This window comes from Perognathus longimembris, chromosome 1 (assembly GCF_023159225.1).
Source record: "Perognathus longimembris pacificus isolate PPM17 chromosome 1, ASM2315922v1, whole genome shotgun sequence".
NCBI lineage: Eukaryota > Metazoa > Chordata > Mammalia > Rodentia > Heteromyidae > Perognathus > Perognathus longimembris.
Window position 1 is genome coordinate 92548341 of NC_063161.1, and position 19868 is coordinate 92568208.

A 19868-nucleotide genomic window follows, 5' to 3' on the forward strand; every position below is an offset into this window, starting at 1 on the left:
TACTGACTCTGGACAGCTGCTCAGAGAGAAACACATTCCACAGAGCAGGACTGCAAGTCAATTTTCAGTCCTGGTGGTCAGCTTGGGACAATAGATTTCCTACTTGCTGTGCAATCTGTACAAGCCAGACAGTCTTAATTTAAACCTAGACTGTACTGAAAATCATTCCAATAGACTAACTCTGGTGATCCTAAATGAAATGAATTCAGAAGTTGTAGAGAAAACATCTTGTGAAGGACTGTGATAATTAAACATCTAATGAGAATGCAACAAAACCTACCTGTTTCCAGAGTCTGTGGAAAAAATGTGTGTTTATTTTGGTATTTCTGATAAATTATTTTGGGGGCAGTACTCATCATTTTGGAGTTCTTTATCAGGCATTGTGACGATCTATGACTAGAATAAATAAATACAAAGATGTATTTTCTTTTTTTTTCCAAATTTTTATTATCAAACTGATGTACAGAGAGGTTACAGTTTCATACATTAGGCATTGGATACATTTCTTATACTGTTTGTTACCTTGTCCCTCATACCCCCTTCCCCTCTCCCGCTTACCCTTTCCCCCCCTGAGGTGTTCAGTTCACTTACACCAAACAGTTTTGCAAGTATTGCTTTTGTAGTTGTTTGTCTTTTTTTTACCCTGTGTCTCTCAATTTTGGTATTCCCTTTCAATTTCCTAGTTCCAATACCAGTATACACGGTTTCCAATATACTCAGATAAGCTTACAGAGATAGTGTAGGTACAACCACAGGAAGGTGATACAAGAACATCATCAATAATAGAAGCTACAGATACACATGGGACGTTGAAAGTAGTCACAACTGTGATATAACAATTGTCTCCATAACATGGAGTTCATTTCACTTAGCATCATCTTAGGTGTTCATAAGGGTATAGCTATTGGGCCTTGTGATGCTCTTCTATGACTTCCCTAAACCTGTACTTGCTTTGAATAATCATAGGACTCAGGGTGTGTAAGTTTGCAGAACCCTTTTTGTATTTTACTATATATTTTGTATTTGTCCCTGAATTCTTACCCACTGATACTATTACTGTAGTAATTGCTTTCAACACAGGCAGATAGCCTGGTCCTCTAAGTAAGTTTCTTTTAAAGATGAAGAGAACCTTCCGTTGGAGCTACTGGACAGTGCCATTGCCTCAATGATACCAGTGTTGTAGTTATAAGGGATTCTACACTATGTTGAAAATGAACTATATAACTTGTGGGGAAGGGTGGTCATAAGGAAAAAACTGGGGGGAAATGAGAGAAGATGTGACACTGTTCAAAAATAAATGTACTTATTACCTGACCTATGTAACTCTAACCCCTCTGTACATCACCTTTACAGTAAAAATAATTAAATAATTAATTTAAAAGGGAGGGATTCTATGATTCCAGAAGGAAGTAGTATAAAAGAGAGGTGACTTCACCAGCCACTGCTTCAGAATATGATGCTGGTTTTGTCCATAAGCTAGATACTAATTGGTTTTTATTGACATAAGAAATTTCCTCCAGGGTAATAGGGTAAAAAGAAATATTCCTCCTTATTGACCAGAGGACTCTCAACACAGTGAGAAAGCATGCCCCACTTTGACATAAGCAAAACGAAATTCACCTTTTCAAGGCAGAATGATGAACTACCCATGTTGGAACTATGTTTTCTTGTGGGGACTGACAATCTCTAATTCAAGAATGAAAGCTGTTAACAACCTCTTAACTATGTCCATCAAGAGTCAAAAAAAAGTCTGCTTTTTAAAATTCCTTCTTTCCACAAGACACACCCTCCCTTTAAAACTAAAGTTGTTCTTACTTCTGCTGTGCTTAAAATTTCAGTTTCATGGACTTAACCAATGCATCATGTTGACAGGAAACAACTCTCAACATTGGGGGGGAAAAAGCAGAGAAGTTACTTGCAAGGAGTTTCAATGCACCTCACGTGGACAAGCTACAGATAGTGTGCCTTGTTCCAATGCCTGTTATTAAGAGGGTTCTATATGTTGGAAACTTTCCCTATATGTCCTGCCCTCAATAAATTAACAGATCAAAAGAGAAAACAGACCAGTAAACAAGCAATACACCAATTTTATACAATTGAAACGGATTGCAACAAATGCTCAAAGGAAGGAAGCTTAGTGCATCTTTCTTCAATGGGAGAATATTCACCAGCAAACTGAGACTCTGCAAACTATATACATCAAGGGCAAAAAAGGGCAAGTGTGGTGAACAGGTCAGCTCAGAGCTTCTAGCTTGACTTACTGACATGGAGCTTGCATTCAAACAAGACCTCCAGGAGTTCCATATGTCCAGTAGTTTGGGTGAGTGCTGCTCTACAAGAGTGTTCTTCAAATGTAAATGCAGTTCAAAACACCAGGAAGGCCTCATTAAAATGCAGATTGATAAATGCCATCCCCACACTTTCTAATTCAGTAAGTCTGGCTGCCACTCTAGTATTTTCAAGTCTAACAAGTTTCCAAGTAATGCCATTACTGCTGGTCTGGGAATATTTTTTTTTTTTTTTTTTTTTTTTTTAGTAACCACAGGTATAGATAATATTCCAGACCTGAAGTTTAAAGAAAGTGGGCAATGAGTTAAATACCAACTCTTGGATTTAGACATGTCTCATAGAGACTATTAGAAAGGCCATCCTACAACCCCCATATTGTGTATACTTAGGAAGAAGCCTTCCCATGAACAGATGAAGCTTCCTTCCATTCTGTGTCCCCGGCTTGGAATATAAAATGTGCAAAAAGGAGAATATTTATTTTGTTCCCCACTTCATTTTTGGTTCCTAGAACAAAGCTGATGCTTATTATATTGTGCTTTTTTTCTAAGAAAAGCACAGAAGGTCTTGTTGTTTGAAAGACTATGCATACATATCTATGAGTGACAGGATGGACTGACTCTCAGTCTCCTTGGACTGAGATCATAAGATCCAGCAAGTTTTCCAGAAAAGTCTGATAATCAAAGGGCATTGACCCCTTTATCCAGCTATTACTGAGATATCCCTATATTTCCAATTTGACTATTGCTGCTGGTAAATACACATGTTCGAACATGTCCCAGCAGAGAGTTAATCATGTAAAGTCACCTCAGGTATTGAATAGTATGAACAATCTCCTGGACTAAACCAGACTGGTTCATGATCACAGAATTATTACAATACATAAATATCACCAAGAAGTAGCGTCTTTATTAAAGTGGTCACTGACATTTTAAGTACCTGGACCTCTTTTCTGAATATGTGATCTAACTTAATTTTCTTAAGTTAACCACTTTGTCTAGTGGCTTATTCCAGAGGTATGCAGAGAAATAAAATGACAAGACTTATTTTCAGAGAGATAAGAAGAGAGATGATTCTCTCATCCTGCCTTGATTAAGCTCATACCTTTTCAAGTGGAAAGTACCTTGTATTATTTCTGTGAAACTGAAATTTTCATGAAGAAAACAAACATAATCTATGAATTCTTGAATATCTTACTACCCTGCTGGGTTCTTTTTCAATGTCTCTACCTTTTATTTAGCCACACAAACTCCAGAACGTAGGAGGCTGGGTTGGAAGGAAGGTTGCCCCTTGCATTCTGAATACTTCTACTGTGGTTATAATCCAGTGAGTCCACTGAGTCACATACAATGTAATACTATTTATAACATTAATTCATAGTTCTTAAATATATATTTTCTCAACTGTTTCTCAGATGCAGTGGCTCACTTCTAACTACTTAGGGGGCTGAGATCTGAAGGATCACAAGTTAAAGGTAGCCTGAGAAGAAAAATCCAAGAGGCTGCATCTCCAAAATAAACAGCAACAAGCAGAGGCCTGACTCAAATGGTAGAGTGTCAGCTGAGCAAACAAGATGCCCTGAGTTCAAAACCCTACTACCATAAAAGAGTAAAAATAATTGACAACAAAAGATAATCAATAGTTTGACCCACAATAAACAAACCCACTCTTCTAAGTATTATTTGTTACTTAAAAGGAGCTGAAAATAGGGCCTCTCTTCCTCATTTTGTTGCAGAAGCGAGTTTCTTCTCAAAATATTCTATTGTGCTGAGACTCTAGAAGTTAAAGAAGTGAGGCGTCTATGAACTCTACTAACACATACTTTTTCAAAGTATTTGGAAAAATCAAGGGACTCATATTCATATGTCTTACAAAGCTTTTACAGTCATTGAAAATGATGCCTGATATATCTACAACTGTAACTATAATATAAACCATTGTGTAAGGGAAAGTTTAAAACAAACCATTCTCTTCTTTCCCAAAGGAAGTAAAAGAAATCAAAGCAGAAGATATATTTTTTATATTACTCATATAATTACCTGCCTTATCCCCTTCATTTGGCCTGGGTAGAACAAGTTGTGGAAGACTAAAGGATGAAACGGGCCCTTAAAGTTTTAATTAGTATCACCTAGCAGGAAGTTTCTGATAGTTGTTAAATGTTACTGCACTTGCCTTCTTTCATGAAGTTTCATTTCTACCTCTATTAATTGCCTTGATAAGATTACTCTAATGGTGCACCTTTGTCCTTCACCTTACTGAACAGTGTGCAAATGATAAGAAGGTAGCTCAGTGAAAACAAGTGAGAAATTGTACACTGAACTTTGATAATAGATCATAAATTACTGTCATTTAAATTCTTTCATGACCTTTGTAGTATATTTTATGTGTAGAATAATGAACAAAGGGGTATTGTAGAAACTGCCTAAATTTGTTCCATATTCACAGAAAGTTTCATGATGATACTACTAGAAGATTGGAGAAAGTAAGGGAGGGCAATGAAATCTCTTCATGATGTGTCCATTTAGTAATTTAATAAGCAAATCTCTACTCAGATCCAAAACAATATGGATTATGTCAAATTCTGCTTCTTGAATAGAATATTTGGAGCTGTTGCATATCCTCATTTTGCACAAATCTACACACTTAAACCAGCAATGAGCCAATTCAAAACCTTCCCAGTCCCTTCTTTTCAGAACTTCTCCTTGGAGTTAAATACTTTTACTGATCATAGTGTTAACATTTGGTTATCTGTCTTCCACCATACAAAAAATTTCCATAGACAAAGTTTTCCGTTTTAATCTGACTTTCGCAGTCTCAATAGATGTAGAATAGAGACACTAGAAATATTTAGAAGGATTGAGAGGTAGGCACTAGTGACTCGCATCTATAATCCTAGCTACTCAGGAGTTTGAGATATGAGGATCTAGGTTAAAAAAACAGCAAGGGAAAGAAAGTTCATGAGAGTTCCAATTAACCACCAAAAAGCTGGAAGTGAAGCTATGGCTCAAGTGGTAGAGCATGGTTCTTGAGTAAAAAAGTGGAGAGACAGTAGCCAGGCCCTGAGTACAATATCCTCCACTAAAAGAAGGATTAAGAATTGTCTGCAAAGGAATAGATAGAAGTTTACAAGAATTGACCTTGAAGGCATCAAATAATGTGTGAAAGACAGAGAAAGTCAAGCCCCACCTCTTTATTTCGAACTTAAGTCTTAAGTAACAGTCTCTTGATTCTTCCCAGAGGAAATAAGCAACAAGGGCAAGGAACTATGACTTCAGTTCCTTTTCCTACTTACCAACTGGATAGACTCACCCAGTTGCAGCACTGAAGAATCCTCTCTTGCTCTATAAAAGGAAATGAATATTACCTAGCCTTTTTAGTTATAGGGTTCAATCCTCTATGGATTTGAGTGTGCTATCCACTGTACTCTCAGTACACTGAAGTAAACTTTTAGAATGCAGAGATTTGCAAAGATTTCCTTATTGCTCTGAGACTTTCCTCAGAGAAAATAAAAGTAGATAATAAATGCATTGTGTTCAGTAGCAATATAGCAGGCCATTACCATTTATTACTGTACAAGCTATTCTGGGCTAACTCTATTCTAAAAAAACAAAACAAACAAACAAACAAAAAACTATACCCTACAAGCACAAGAATTGATGGAAGGAAAACATCAACTCTGGACCCTAGTACACATATTACTTTTGATGTGTATAAGGCCAAGAATAAGGCATTCCACACAAAAATAGCTGCTCTGAAGATGTCTCTATTTGATATGTCAAGATTGTTAACACAAATGTCATCTGTCCCTTTCTCCTCATGTAACTTAATCCCTGTATCGGTGTGGCTAAATCTATTGCTTTCCTAGGATTTATTTATAGCTAACTAAAGAAGAGAATCTGGGAGATGTGGTGTGTGTGTGTGTATGTGTGTGTGTGTGTGTGTGTGTGTGTGTGTGTGTGTGTGTGTGTGTTGAGCGAAGTGGTAGAACTCAGCTTTATACAATAATTTCCATAGTCTAAGGAATATATATATCAAGGCATTTTGCCTGTGTGATACAGTGCCAACATTCCCTCTTGCAGCATTCTTTTTGTGGCGGGCTTGTTTATAAAGCTGAAGCTGTTTGTATTTGCTGAGGGGAGGAGATGAATAAGTTATTAGAGCTGTATGGGAAAATCTTCACTCTCAGCAAAAAATAGCCTATTATGGGACAATCTTAAAGGGCAAGGTATTTTTCATTCTGACCTTTAATGGCACAGTAAAAAAAAAAAAGAAAGAAAGAAAAATCAATGTAGGTGGCTTTTTATGAAACAAAGTGTAGATTTTCACTTTGGTGTCCTCATGGAGATGGGCTTGAGTCTTTTCATATTAGACAGAATTAAGGATATTAAGTGTCTACTTTCATCTGTGTGTCACATTCTTACCTGCTTTGTGAAGTTCTTTGAACATAAGGTAAGATCTGGTGATGAAGGCACAGCTCAAGTCTTAGAAGGCACCAGGCCAAGGTCATTCAGGTCAGAACTTAATGCACTACTTTCTTATGGCGACAAATATCTAAAAAATGAAAAAATTTAAAACAAAACAAAAAATCCTGTTTTCTACTTAGAATCTAGTCAGAAACTTGAGGCTAAGCTCGCTAAATATAATGGATATGCATCTCTCCCAGATCCAGTGTTTTTAAGACCTAGGTTAGGTAAATAGATTAGGTGAGGACAAAACCCTGAATGATAAAAGCTAGAAGACTTACTTATTTGTGATGCACTTATTGTTATATCTCACATGAAATACACTTCAGCCTTGGAGCAGAATACAAATAAATAAGTTCACACTAGCATTGTATTTTCCTAAATTAACTCAACTATTTAAAAATAGGTGTTTGCTACTGCTGGTGAGGTTGTGGAGGAAATTACATGCTCATTTCATTGCTATGGTAGCAGCAATTGGGACACACTTACATGCTTTTTCACTCAACCCAGAAATTTATCTTAGGGCTGTAATTCAAATTGAGGCATAAACCTGTAAGCATTAAAATATTTATTGCTATGTGACCTATGACTGGAATTTAAATAAGCTTGTGAATCCAACAATAGGGAAATAGTCAAATCAAGCTGGTAGGTTAACTGCACAGAATATTATAAAGTCATTAAAAATAATTATGAAGACTATGTAATAGCATGGAAAATGTTTATAATATGGCACTAATTGAAAAAATAATAATATAAAGTTACTATGATTGCTGTAATTCTAGCTGTGTGTGTATGAGTGTGTATGTATTCAAAGACTGAAAATAAAGCGAAGTGATAAAAATATTATGGGTTGGTATGATCAAAGTCAAAATTTTCAACATTATTTTAGAGCCTTAGAAAGGTTTTGGACATGTAGAAGAGATCTAAGTCAACTAAATGAAAGTTAAGTAAAGTCAAGAAGTTACTTAATCTAAAAAAAAGTATATATGTTCCCTTACTCTTTCAGTTTCCAGTAGCTAAAACTACACTAATCTGCATTCAAAACCAGGCTTTCCACATGTCTAGGTAAGAAATACTGGACTAGTCTCGTAACCTCCTTTTCCCATCCTAAATGCAAGATGATAACCATAGCTAATCTCATAAGATTGCTGTGAAAGTTAGTGCCAGTTAGGAGCATGGATATGTAACAACTACTCAATATAATTTAGCCATTATAATTTCAATAGAGCATGAATGCCTTTGGGAAGTTGGGACTAAGGTTACTGTATAAAAATGCTTAATTTAATTTTAAATGACCAAAGCACCTTAATTTAAAGTGGTGGGATGCAGTAGGAAGTGGAGATTAATTAAGTGAAGGTATCATTTGTAAAATGTCAGCAGTTTCCTACACATTTGTAAACGAAAGATAATCTTGGTGGACCAAAATAGTAAAGGAAAACTTTTTGAAAGGCTAATTTAACCAAAAGCATGATCTATGATAAGATAAACAAAAACGGAAATCTCTTTATACTCCATCTGGGGGTTGCTGAATAAAATTACAGATGCAAATTATGCTCACAGTTTGAAAAATACATCAATTTGTTCTGGTTTATCTTTTCACACTGCCTTTGCTTCCTCAAATCACCACAATGGTGGCTTTTTGTAATGACACTGATGAACCTCACCTGAAAATATATGGCTCTGTGGCTAGACACAGATTCATGTTAGACATGTGTGGTCAAAGCAACTGAGCCATATTGCAGAATTAAACAACAGAGCTGATTCTCAGCCATTTAGAGCTTGCTTCCATCCAAGGTTTTCACCACCAAATGGGTGGTTTGTCTTCCTAGATTTGTAGGGCACAGCACTCAGGTCTGTAGATGATTTGGATATTGTTTCCATCGGCTCTCTGTCTCCAAGTAGGCTACTGAGAACTAACTTCTCATTTCTCCTAACAGAGCAAGACACTATATTATCTTAGACTAGTAACCTATATCCTTTACTTAGAAATATCCAGGAAACTGTGTGTGTGCATGCGTGTGTGTGTGTGTGTGTGTGTGTGTGTGTGTGTGTGTAAGATGGAAGAATATACTGAGAAAATCTAAAAAATGTAATGTTTCTCTCTATATAAAGTCATGGAGAGCTAGACACCATGTTTCTATACTGCATGAAAACTGTTGTGACCCAAATGGAAGGCATTTGAGCAATAATCATAAAAATTATACATGCATATATCCTCTCAATCAGCAGGATAGCCCTGGCTAGTTGAATTTTCTTTCTTCACAGTGTCAAGTCCATCTGATGCAATATTCCCTTGGAGCTGGGATGTCCTATATTTATGTTCTCCAATCCCTTCTGTCCCATTTTTTCTGCAAGACCTCATTTCTCTCCATCTATCGTAAGTCTCACCCTGGATGACTCTGAAAACAATCATGCAGAAGCTGTAAGACTCAAAATCTGTAATATTCAGGAGCACCTGAATATAAATCATCCAGACAATATGGTACTGGCTATCGGTATTATCTGGGGTGTGGTCATTTTGCAGAGAAATAGCATTTATGCTAAAAGTGACAAGATTGTAGTTGCTCTCTTTAGACATTTTCAATCTACCTTAACTTGCTTCTGATCAGTTTTATGTGTCACAGGATAACTTATCATGTTACCATTGCTGTCCAAATCTCTACTACTACTACTACTACTACTACTAATAATAATAATAATAATAACACCCCCGCAAAACTCAAGGTGAATAGCAGATAACTTTTTTCCTTCAACTTCTGGAAAGTTTGAGGTTTCTGGTCCCATGTTCATGGCTTTTATTTTTCCCCTAGGTTTATTTATTTATTTATTTTTGTCAGTTGTAGGGCTTGAACTCAGGGCCTGGGAACTTTCCCTGAGCTGTTTTGCTTAAGGCTAGCACTCTACCACTTTGTGCCACAGTTCCACTTCCAGTTTTCTGGTGGTTAATTGGAGATAAGAGTCTCATGGACTTTCTTGACTGGGCTGGCATCAAACTGCGACCCTCAGATCTCAGTCTTCTGAGTAGCTAGGATTACAGGCTTCAGCCACACACACTTGACTGGATTTAAGCATCTTACACATTCTTGCCTGGGTGCTCTGAGAGGAAGTAAATGCAGTCTGATACAGGGCTACTGGATTGGAAGGTGATGAATTCTATGAGTTCTACAGGTTCTAGTGACTTGAGAAAAGGATGTAGAGATGAGTTCCACAGATGGGAGCTGACTCAGAAGGCTACAAAGATTTTTAACAGGGTGAACAGATGTTTGTGATTGACAAATACTATTGTACACACCCAGAATATCTTCTTCATTTATTAGGCAAAAGGCAAACACATTTTTATAAGCTTTTTTGAGGTATAAGTTTTTTTGAGGATGCTTTAGAGAATCCCACTAGGATAAAACTACTTGTTGGGATGATCAATATTGAAAGACCAAACTAACTCTGTTTGTGAATTTTAGATTGTTTTGCTCCTGATTGGTTTTTTCAGTAAAATATTTTTGGAGCACGTATGGAGTGGCAGGCTCTGCTCCTGATGTTAGGATCACTGCCAGCTATATAAATGGCCTGACCCAGTGTGAAATGAGAATACAAAGGGACTGTTCAAAGAACAGAAAAATGGTGTTTAAAATATAGACCATTTTTTTCCCCTGATCTGCCTTTTTTTTTCTTTTCTAATGTTTTACTTACCTGATTTCCTAAGAAAATAGACATTAAGTTTTAAGTTTTAGTATGTATTTTGCCATTTACCTTTCTGTTGTGCAATTTCAGCTTCAAATACAAACAGAATACTTAGTTCCTAAACAAAATCACCAAATCACACAATTTGTCCTCTCAAGCTCCTATGTGTATCTATAGTCCATTTTTATCAGAACCATGAAAACACCTCACAAAATGAGTCAATCGTTTTTATTTTACTCCTTGATATACTGGCATTCTACAAACACTATCCACAGATTATTTGTGAGGAAGAACTCAGATTAAAAGAACGGTGGGTTATTTTACCTTTCTTTTTCCTTCATTATTGTCAAGTAGTTGGCTAATGTAGAAAAAAAAGGATATGATAAGATTTATATCTGTGTTTTATGACTGCTGTAACAAATTAACCCAAATTCATTGATGCTACATGATACAAATGATTATCTTACAGTTCTAGAGGTCAGAAGTACAAAATGGGTCTCACCAGACTGATATCATCCTGTCAGCAAGAGTGTCTATCTTCTAGAAAAGAAGGGAAGAATCCATTACTTTTCTTTTCCCAACTTTTACAAGCTTCCATCCCTTGTGGATCCTTCTTTCATCTTCAAAGGCAGCAAGACCAGGCCATGTCTGACTGCTGTGATTATCTATCTGGCTCCTTTTCTTCTGCTTTTTCCCATAGAGATGTTTATGATTACTTTGGCAATCCAAGATAATATTCCTGTCTCAATACGAGCTAATTAGCCTCTCTAATCTGTAACCTTAACTCCTCTTAGCCATGTAACCTACTATTTTCTTTTTTTTTTTTCTGTCAGTCATGGGGCTTGAACTCTGGGCTTGGGCTCTATCCTTGAGCTCTTCAGATCAAGGCTAGTGCTCTACCACTTTAGCCAAAGTGCCACATCTGGTTTTCTTGTAGTTAATTGAATTCCTGCCCAGGCTGGCCTTGAGCCAAGATCTGCAGCTCCTGAGTAGCTAGGATTACAGTTGGGAGCCACTGGCACCCAGCTCACCTACTATCTTCAAGTGTTAAAGTAACAAGATATGGAACACCTTTGTCAGTAAGGAATTTCTGGTAGTTCTAATTTGTTGGGTGTGTTTGTGTGTACACACATGCACACATTTGTACTGGGTCTTGAACTTGGAACCCTGTGCTCTTGCTCAAGGCTAACACTCTTCCACTTGAGGCACAACTCCACTTAATAGCTCTTCATAAATTTCTATTGTTTTTATTCTTTTTCCAGAGTAAGTTGGGTCTGTTGATGTCCCCATGCACTCTGTCAGGTATTCATGGATCTATCAGGACCCTGTAATTAATGGGATATTACAGACATTATATGAATGAGGTGAATTATAAAATTGTGACAGATAAAGATTATTCTACTCTCCTCAAGGGTTTTTGATTGAGAGCAAAGCACTACTAAGCCCTCTTAAAGCACTGTTAATATTAGTGGTAATCACCCTCCATTTCTGTATGTGTATATGTATTTTATGTATATGTATGCATGTATGTATGTATATGTGTGTGTTGTACATATGTATGTAGTGTTAGTACTAAAGCTTGAACTGAGTCTTCATTGGTTTTTGCTGCTCATAGCTGATGCTCTACCACTTGAGGTGTGCCTCCAGTTCTGTTTTTATTTTCTGGTCAATTAAAGAAAAGATTTTTCAGAATTGTTTTTCCCCCAGCTTGGCTTCAAACTGAACCCTCAAGTCTCAGCCTCGGCATAAGCAACCAGAACCTGGAAGTAAAAATCCCCTGAATTGTATTTTTTTTTTCCTTAAATAAGCTAAGATGTTAGGACTGGAGCTATTTGACTCCATAACTGACAGCTGTTGATGCCTTGACATTCTGGCTGCTTTGAGTGAAACACAACCAGTGAAGCAGCGAATCAGACTGCCCTCATGCCCAAGCTGCTGCCCAGAACATTCCATGGATTCTCTAGGAATACCCTGGGAATATGATGTTTGGTGCCGACACATAATCCCAGCTCCCGAAGATGCTGGCCCAGGCACGATTGATTCAAACAGCTTGCCCCAAACTTTTTGCCATAGTAAGTCTTGGTGAGCTCTAGAATGACCCTCTACCTTCTTCTACCCAGGCAAATTTGGGGAACTCTTCCCCTGGTGGCCCAGCAACGGACCTTTGACTGGTGTTCACAGTCCTTCATTTGCATGAAAAGCTGCTGTGATTGGTGCAAGCACAGTCTTTCATTTGCATGAGAGGCTGCTGTGATTGGTGCACGCAGTCCTTCATTTGCATGAGTAACGGGGCAGCAACAACAGTGGTGTAACAAAAAGATGTGAAGGAAAAAAAAGATGTGCATCAACAAAATGTTCCAGAGAGCAGCTGAGGCTGAAACAACAGGGAGCAGAGGCAATGAAGACACTAAGATGAAGAGCAGAAGTTGAAAAATTACAGGCCATACATAGTCACTGGAAGAGTTTCAGAGAGGTGATAAGCCTTAAGGATCAAGGGCTTTAGGCAGCCTAGGTCTGAGAACTGTAATACTCATCATTGTCCAAGGCAGTGGATTCCAGTACTCTAGACCTAAGAGCTGTAGATGTTTTTAGCTGTAAGAAGGAAAGTCTTAGTGCCCAAGCCTGTATGAGAGATCTAAGACTAGAAAGCATGCCTGGTGTTGCTTTGGGGCTTCCACTTTGACATCCACTGTTGCTGGAAGCTGAGGATTATAAGAGCTGTCTAGGGCTGGAGTCATTGATGATGAAAGCCTAAAGTATCAAGTCTCCAACCTGAGTGCCTAGAGCCATAAATCTCTGGTTTCTAAAGGCTGGAATAATAGTTGTCAAGGTTTGGAACTGTAAGCCTTTAGATCCACCAGCCCAACCTCTAAACCTTGGATATTCAAGGCTTCTCCTTGCCCACTCATGATTCCTATCCAAGTAAGATTTTTTAAAAAGCACTTCAGTCAGCTGATGGACAATAGAATACATATTACATATATCATTTCCATTCCAATGTATATTCCATTGCCCCAACAGACTTTATGCACAAAATACAATTCAAAGATAAAATTATTAAGGATTTCTAGATCACAATGACTAATCTTTAAGCCAGGTAGAAACTCCTTGTGAGGATAAGATCCTGTGAAACCACATAGGTAATATACACTCAAGTGAAGTCAGTCTTATGTTCATATACTCTAGAAGCGTTGCTCATAAACCAATAACAACGTACAGTGTTAGTGTTTTTTATAAAGAGTAAAATGTAAATACTTGAACAACAGAAATAGAAATATGATTTCCATAGATTTTGTAATCATTAATATGCACTCACTGATGAAAACAAACATATGTTTCTGTCCTACTTATTACCTGTGTCATAATTCACTCAAGAGCACCATCTATGGTAAAGAAGTGGGGGTCTCTTCATGCAGTTAAGACCAATTATTACTTTATTAAGAAAAAAAATAGTTTTAGACTAGGAAAGTTTTTCCATTTTCAGTATTTTTTCTGGGGATTGAATTAGTGTAATTTTTAAAACATTAAATTGTTTAAATTGTACCTATTTATGGGGTACATATGTGATTGTTTGAAATACATAGTGTATATACGGTTTAAATGAACATTTCCATCTCCCCAAATACTGAATTTTTTTTTGTGTTGGGAACCTTCAAATGGCTTTCTTTTAGTCCAATTATAGCTACCCTTACAAGACAATATGTTGGAAATTAACTGTAAACTCAGGATTGGGGGGAGGGGAACTGGTTAGGGAAAGGGAAAGTGGGAGACAAATGAAGGAGGGGGTAGCAAGTACAATAAAAAATATACTCACTACCTTACATCATATGTAACTGTAACCTCTCTGTACATTACCTTGACAATAAAATTACATTTTAAAAAAGAATGCAACATATATCCAAAATACAAATTATAGCTACCCTGCTGTATTGTAGACTGTTGGGGATTATTATGGCCTGGGAAAGACTGCCCTTCCACCAGCCTTGGGACAATCGAAGCCCCTCCCACCTTTTGACCTCCACCCCTTGGGAGGTGAACACGTGCGTGCCACCATGATGGGGTTGTCCCGCCCACAAAGGGAAGTTTCGTGATGTCACTTGATGAACGTGACCCCTAGCCTATGACTGACCCTTTGGCCAGCCCCCTTTCCTTCCCGCCATTACTTCTATATAAGTGCCCTTCCATATTAAAGTCTTTGAGACGCATTCCACCACCGCAGCGTGTCCCTGATGCCTTCCTTTCGCCTCCGCCCTCGGTAACATGTGGGGGGAACTGGGGGGAGGGGAAGCTTCAGCAACCCGTCCTCTACTTAGCGTTTGCCCATGTGAGCACGCCTTTGGCCTTCCGCTGGCGGAGGGCCAGGCTGGGTGCTCTTTCATAGAGTTTGTGGTTACCATTCTCCCCGTGGGGGGAGAAAGGGGGTCCAGAACCCCAACAGTAGACTTTAAGAGTTAATCCTGTCTAGCCATATGGAATTATTTTTATTATTTTAAGCACTAGAAAAAGTAAAATACTACAAAGTCTGTCAACCTCTGTTCCTTAGTAATTTTTTATATGTGACCACAGTAATTACTTTATGTATAGAAACTCTGATTGGCACTTGAGATTCTTTTTTGTATAAATCACAGTCATGATGCATATTTTGTGATATTTGGCTCCAATGTCTGTCTTTAAAGTTATGCAAGTTATAACTCTTTAAAGAATATGGGTGCTTACACCTAATAGTGTTGCAGTTTGATAGCAGAACCTTTCTAATTTTATAATCCATTCCCCAGACTTTTATAGCCATCTACACATAATTCCACAGAATGTTTTATTTTGTGACTGATATTTAGGCAGTCTCCCCAAAGTATGCAATTGCATTTCAAAGGGGTAATCACCTTTTAAAAATTTACATTTCATTGACTTATATAATATTTAATTAAGTCTCTAATTATCTAAGTACAACTGGAACAAATATCTAATTGAATTAAACAACTTGCTAAAGACAACTGCTGCATAACGTTTAAGAATCAGAAGAACTGACTTTAGAAGCATGGCCTCAGTAGTGAAAGTGGAACTCTAGAGGAAAGATATTGGTCCAATTAGCCAGGAACGCAGCACTACAAGGCCATCATGTCCTCCACAGAGAATGTGGAGGCTAGCATGTGTTATAGAGAATGCAAGGCATCCATTTCATTTGCACATATGGTTCAGGGGAAATTGGTTTCCATACCCTCAAATACCTTCATATAAAAATGATTTCCTTAATATCTTCACACAAAAATCAAAGGAACTAAGGAAAGTCCTTATATACTGACTATCCTTTCACATGCTATTTCTTCTGAGATGGAGTTAGCCACTCCTCAAGTTCTGTCTTCTTGTTCAGTCTGATACAGCACTGACCATGCAATATTGAATCATTAGCCTTTCCAAAAGTATTTGTATATTTATTAATATGTGTGTGTGTGAGAAAGAGAGACAGACAGAGAGAGAGAGAAAGAGAGATTATGTTTGTGTCTGTATTTATGTTAGTACTAGGACTTGAACTCCAGGCCTCAGGCTCTAGCTTGACTTCTCTTGCTCAAGGCTGGTACTCTCCCACTTGAGCCATACCTTCAATTCAGACTTTTTCTAATTTAATGAGGGATGAGAGTTTCTGAAATTGGTCTACCTGGGCTGGCTTTGAACTGCTGTCCTCAGATCTCAGCCTCTTGAGTAGCTAGTATGTCAGCCACTGGTGCCGGATGAATTAGACCCTTTCTGATTACTCCCTACTCAAAAGACATTCCATAAATCCTCTTGAACATATCTGGTCTCCTGTCCTCTAACTTATTGAATCAATTGGCAATATTATATACCATTCTTTTTTTGTTTTTTTTGGTCAGTTGTGGGGCTTGAACTCAGGGCCTGGGCACTGTCCCTGAGCTTCTTTGCTTCTGGTTTTCTGGTGGTTAATTGGAGGTATGAGTTTTAGAACTTTCCTGCCTGGGTTAGTTTCAAACAGCATCCTCAGAATTCGGCCACCTGAGTAGCTAGGACTATAAGTGTGAGCCACCAGTGCTTAATGTATGTCATTCTTCAGATTGAATCATTTCATTATTATTGTCAATGCTGGGGTTTGAACTCAGGGCACTATGCTGTCATTTGATTTTCTTATTCTAATAACACAAGCCACACCTCCAATCCAGCATTTTGTTAGTTAATTTGAATTGGAGACTCAAACTCTTTTCTGCCTAGACTGCCTCCAAATCTCAGTGATCTACATCTCAGTCTCCTTAATGACTTGGATTGAAGCATGAGTACCCAGTTCCTGGCTACACTAAATCTTTGCTCTTTAAACAGTACTTTTAAAACCTCTCCATATATACACAGAACTTAGATAGTATATGTACAGCACATGGGAAGTTCTTTGTATGTTTGTTCTTATTATCTTTTGACATTATATGTAAACTTTTATCACTTCTTTAGAGATTGATCTGTGAACTTACATCCCAGAGCTTAAATTTAGGGCCTGGGTGCTGCCCTTTAGTTGTTTTGGCTCAAGACTAGCATTCTACCACTTGAGCTCCATTTCCAGATTTATGCTAGTTAATTGGAGATAAGAATCAATTGGACTTTCCTGCCCAGGCTGGCTTCAAACTGTGATCCTCAGATCTCAGCCAGCTGAGTAGCTAGGATTACAGGCATGAGCCACTAGCATCCAGCTTGCAAAATTTTATTTAAATATTAACTTGCTATTACATTTCAATGGTCACTTTTACATTTTTAAAAATTTGTTTAAAAAACATTTTTAAAAAACTATGAAAAACAGTATTATCACCTGAAAAAACAGAAGGAAAATGACTTTTTACTTAACAAAAACATATATAATTCAGTGAAATATACAATGAAATATAATAAAAATTTCCAAGTGGTATTTTCATTATTAGGCCCTGATTCCCACATCACTGAAGCAACACAAGGATAAGGGCATGCAAATTCTTAAATTTCAGTACTAATATGAGAAGAAGTAACAAATGGTAACTGGAGCCATGGTCTTACTCTAGAATCATCTATCTCAGTAACACTGTATATATATTTTATCAACTAGTCAGTCAGCTTCCCATCACTCTAATAAATGCCTGAGATAATCATCTTATGAAATACAAAGGCCTATTGCCGCTTCAATCTATGATTATTTGGCCATATTGCTTTGAGATGTCATGGTCAAAGCACAAAATAGTCAAAGCTACTCATTTTGTGTTCAGAAAGCAAAAGTAAGAAAGAAGAAGTCAGAATTCTATTGTCCTTTTCAAGAGCTTAACTCCAGTGATCTAAAGACCTTCTGTTGCACTCCATCTTATAAAAAGTTCCCCTAACTTCTAATAGCACCACTCTGAGGACCAAGCTTTTAAACACATGGGCCTTTGGGGGACATTAAAGATCCAAACTAAAGCAATATCCCTCGCATACAAAGCCCTGAACCACCCTCCAACCTGTCTTGGTACCTTGTTCAAAATGATCCTTAACTCCTGGCATTATTCTCTGATTTGATTTATTCCTTCATTTGACCACAGTTCAGGTTCCTAAACCTGGCACTAATTCTCTAACCACACCTTTGTTTATTTTTCAAATTGATCCAGATAATCATAAAAATCTAGACACTATAAATCCTTTAAAGGGTAAAACTTACATCATAATACCACAACCATGATGGCAGGCCTGGCTGGAGGATTCACGGTGGCAATAGCTATCTATGAATGACTATACTATGAGTGGAATTTTGGATGGGTGTACATGTCTTACTCTTCAGAATAAGTTACCTGTAAGAAGCCATGAGTACTTTCTGGAGACAAGCACTTTACCACTGGGCCATATTCCCAGCCCCAGCCATGAGTACTTTCTAACCCATCATCTTACATTAGCTTAGAAGGCAACTTTATACCAAGAAGTCATGGTGAAAGAGAGAGATGAGGAATATGGTGACTAAACTAGAAACTAGAAGGAAGACATGAGAGTTGAGAGGGAAAAGATGTTCTGAAGTAGAAAAAAAAAACACCAAATTCTTTGTTTCATCCATAATTTTGTCACTAAAACTACTTTGCATTTTAGTCTCCATATTTTTATACTGTGAACATGAAACAGACCAATATAACACATGTAGATAGTGGGATGAAATATTTAAATCATGTTCTATCTAGAAAACCTGGGTGTTGTAGAAGGGAGGGGAGAGCATACATTTAGACCAGATAATCGATTCCATTTGGTAAAATAAAATGAACACTGGGTGAAAAAGATCTAATTACTGGTTTGCACATCAGTAGCAACTTTTTCCCTATTTTTATCTGCCTTGTTCAACAACGGTATTGTTAATGTAACCATTTTACATTGCCTACATCAGTAAAATTTTTCCCGTGGTTTTAATGGACTGGAGGTGCATGGATTAATCTCTGTAGCAGAGTTTTGTTTTCCCCTGAGTACTATAGGTTTCATACATGCAAACATATTTTACAACACTTGTTTAGACAAAGTTAATAGAAATACATGTCTTGATATATAACATGACAATTGTATACCTGAATATAAAATAGTTAAGTACAGAGTATGGGTGACTAATAGGGGTACAATGATGAACTTTATTTTTCTCAGTATTTTGATGAGAAGGAAAATTGAAGTTGTTCTTCTGCTTGAACAGCCTAATGGTAACAGTTTATCACCATTCTTAGTCTCACACTGTATTATCCTCCTCAGATGTCTTTACTCTTCCACACTTTCCTATGAGAACTCAAAACCCAAAACCAAGTTTTCCACTACCATCACATTACTTTACCTGAACAGTCCTTTCATGACTATAGGGAAGAGGATATTTTAATACAGGGGAGCCAATTATTGTATTTGACAGGAGCACGGGCTTTTGGTTCTATACATGAAAACCTCCTGGGTAAAAGGAATGAATTAAACTGTATGAAATGGTGAAACAGGACATGAAATCTAGATGGTGATGGTTTCTTCCTTTCACCTTGAAAAGGCAAAGACAAGCCTATGTAAAATTGATCAAATAAATTAATTGTTAAGAAAGAAGAAGAGACTCTAAAAAGCTAGCCAAGATATAGAACGAATAAAATGCCTTAGACAACATTAAAACAATGTGGAAGAAAAAAAATGATGATAGAGTTTTCAGGGCAATTGAAACTCAAAACAAAGGGGACATAAAATAAAATAAAATTTCAAAATAATAATTAGCATAAACATTTGGAAATGTAAAAAGAGGTAGGTTATTTTTCCCTTCATACCCCCAACAATTAATTGGACATTGATTCATGTAGTCATAAGTAACTAATAGGCTGTAGTTCTAAATGGAGTTACTGAGACCAGGGAGAGAAGGCATGCTCCAAGAAGCAACTGAAATAAAACTCACAAAGTAAAGGCAATGTTTTAAACTTAATCTTATTAATACATACACGCATGTACTTGTATACA

At 37.2% G+C, this 19868-nt stretch overlaps 1 long non-coding RNA gene across 1 annotated transcript; it reads right to left on the reverse strand.

The window, feature by feature from the left end:
- Positions 1–812: 812 nt before the first annotated feature.
- On the reverse strand, positions 813–19170 carry LOC125355348. The gene is made up of 3 exons (XR_007211646.1): positions 19160–19170; positions 18448–18453; positions 813–946 (listed from the first exon to the last, which is right to left on the reverse strand). It is a non-coding gene; the product is annotated as an uncharacterized LOC125355348 (long non-coding RNA).
- Between the last annotated feature and the right edge of the window lie 698 nt (positions 19171–19868).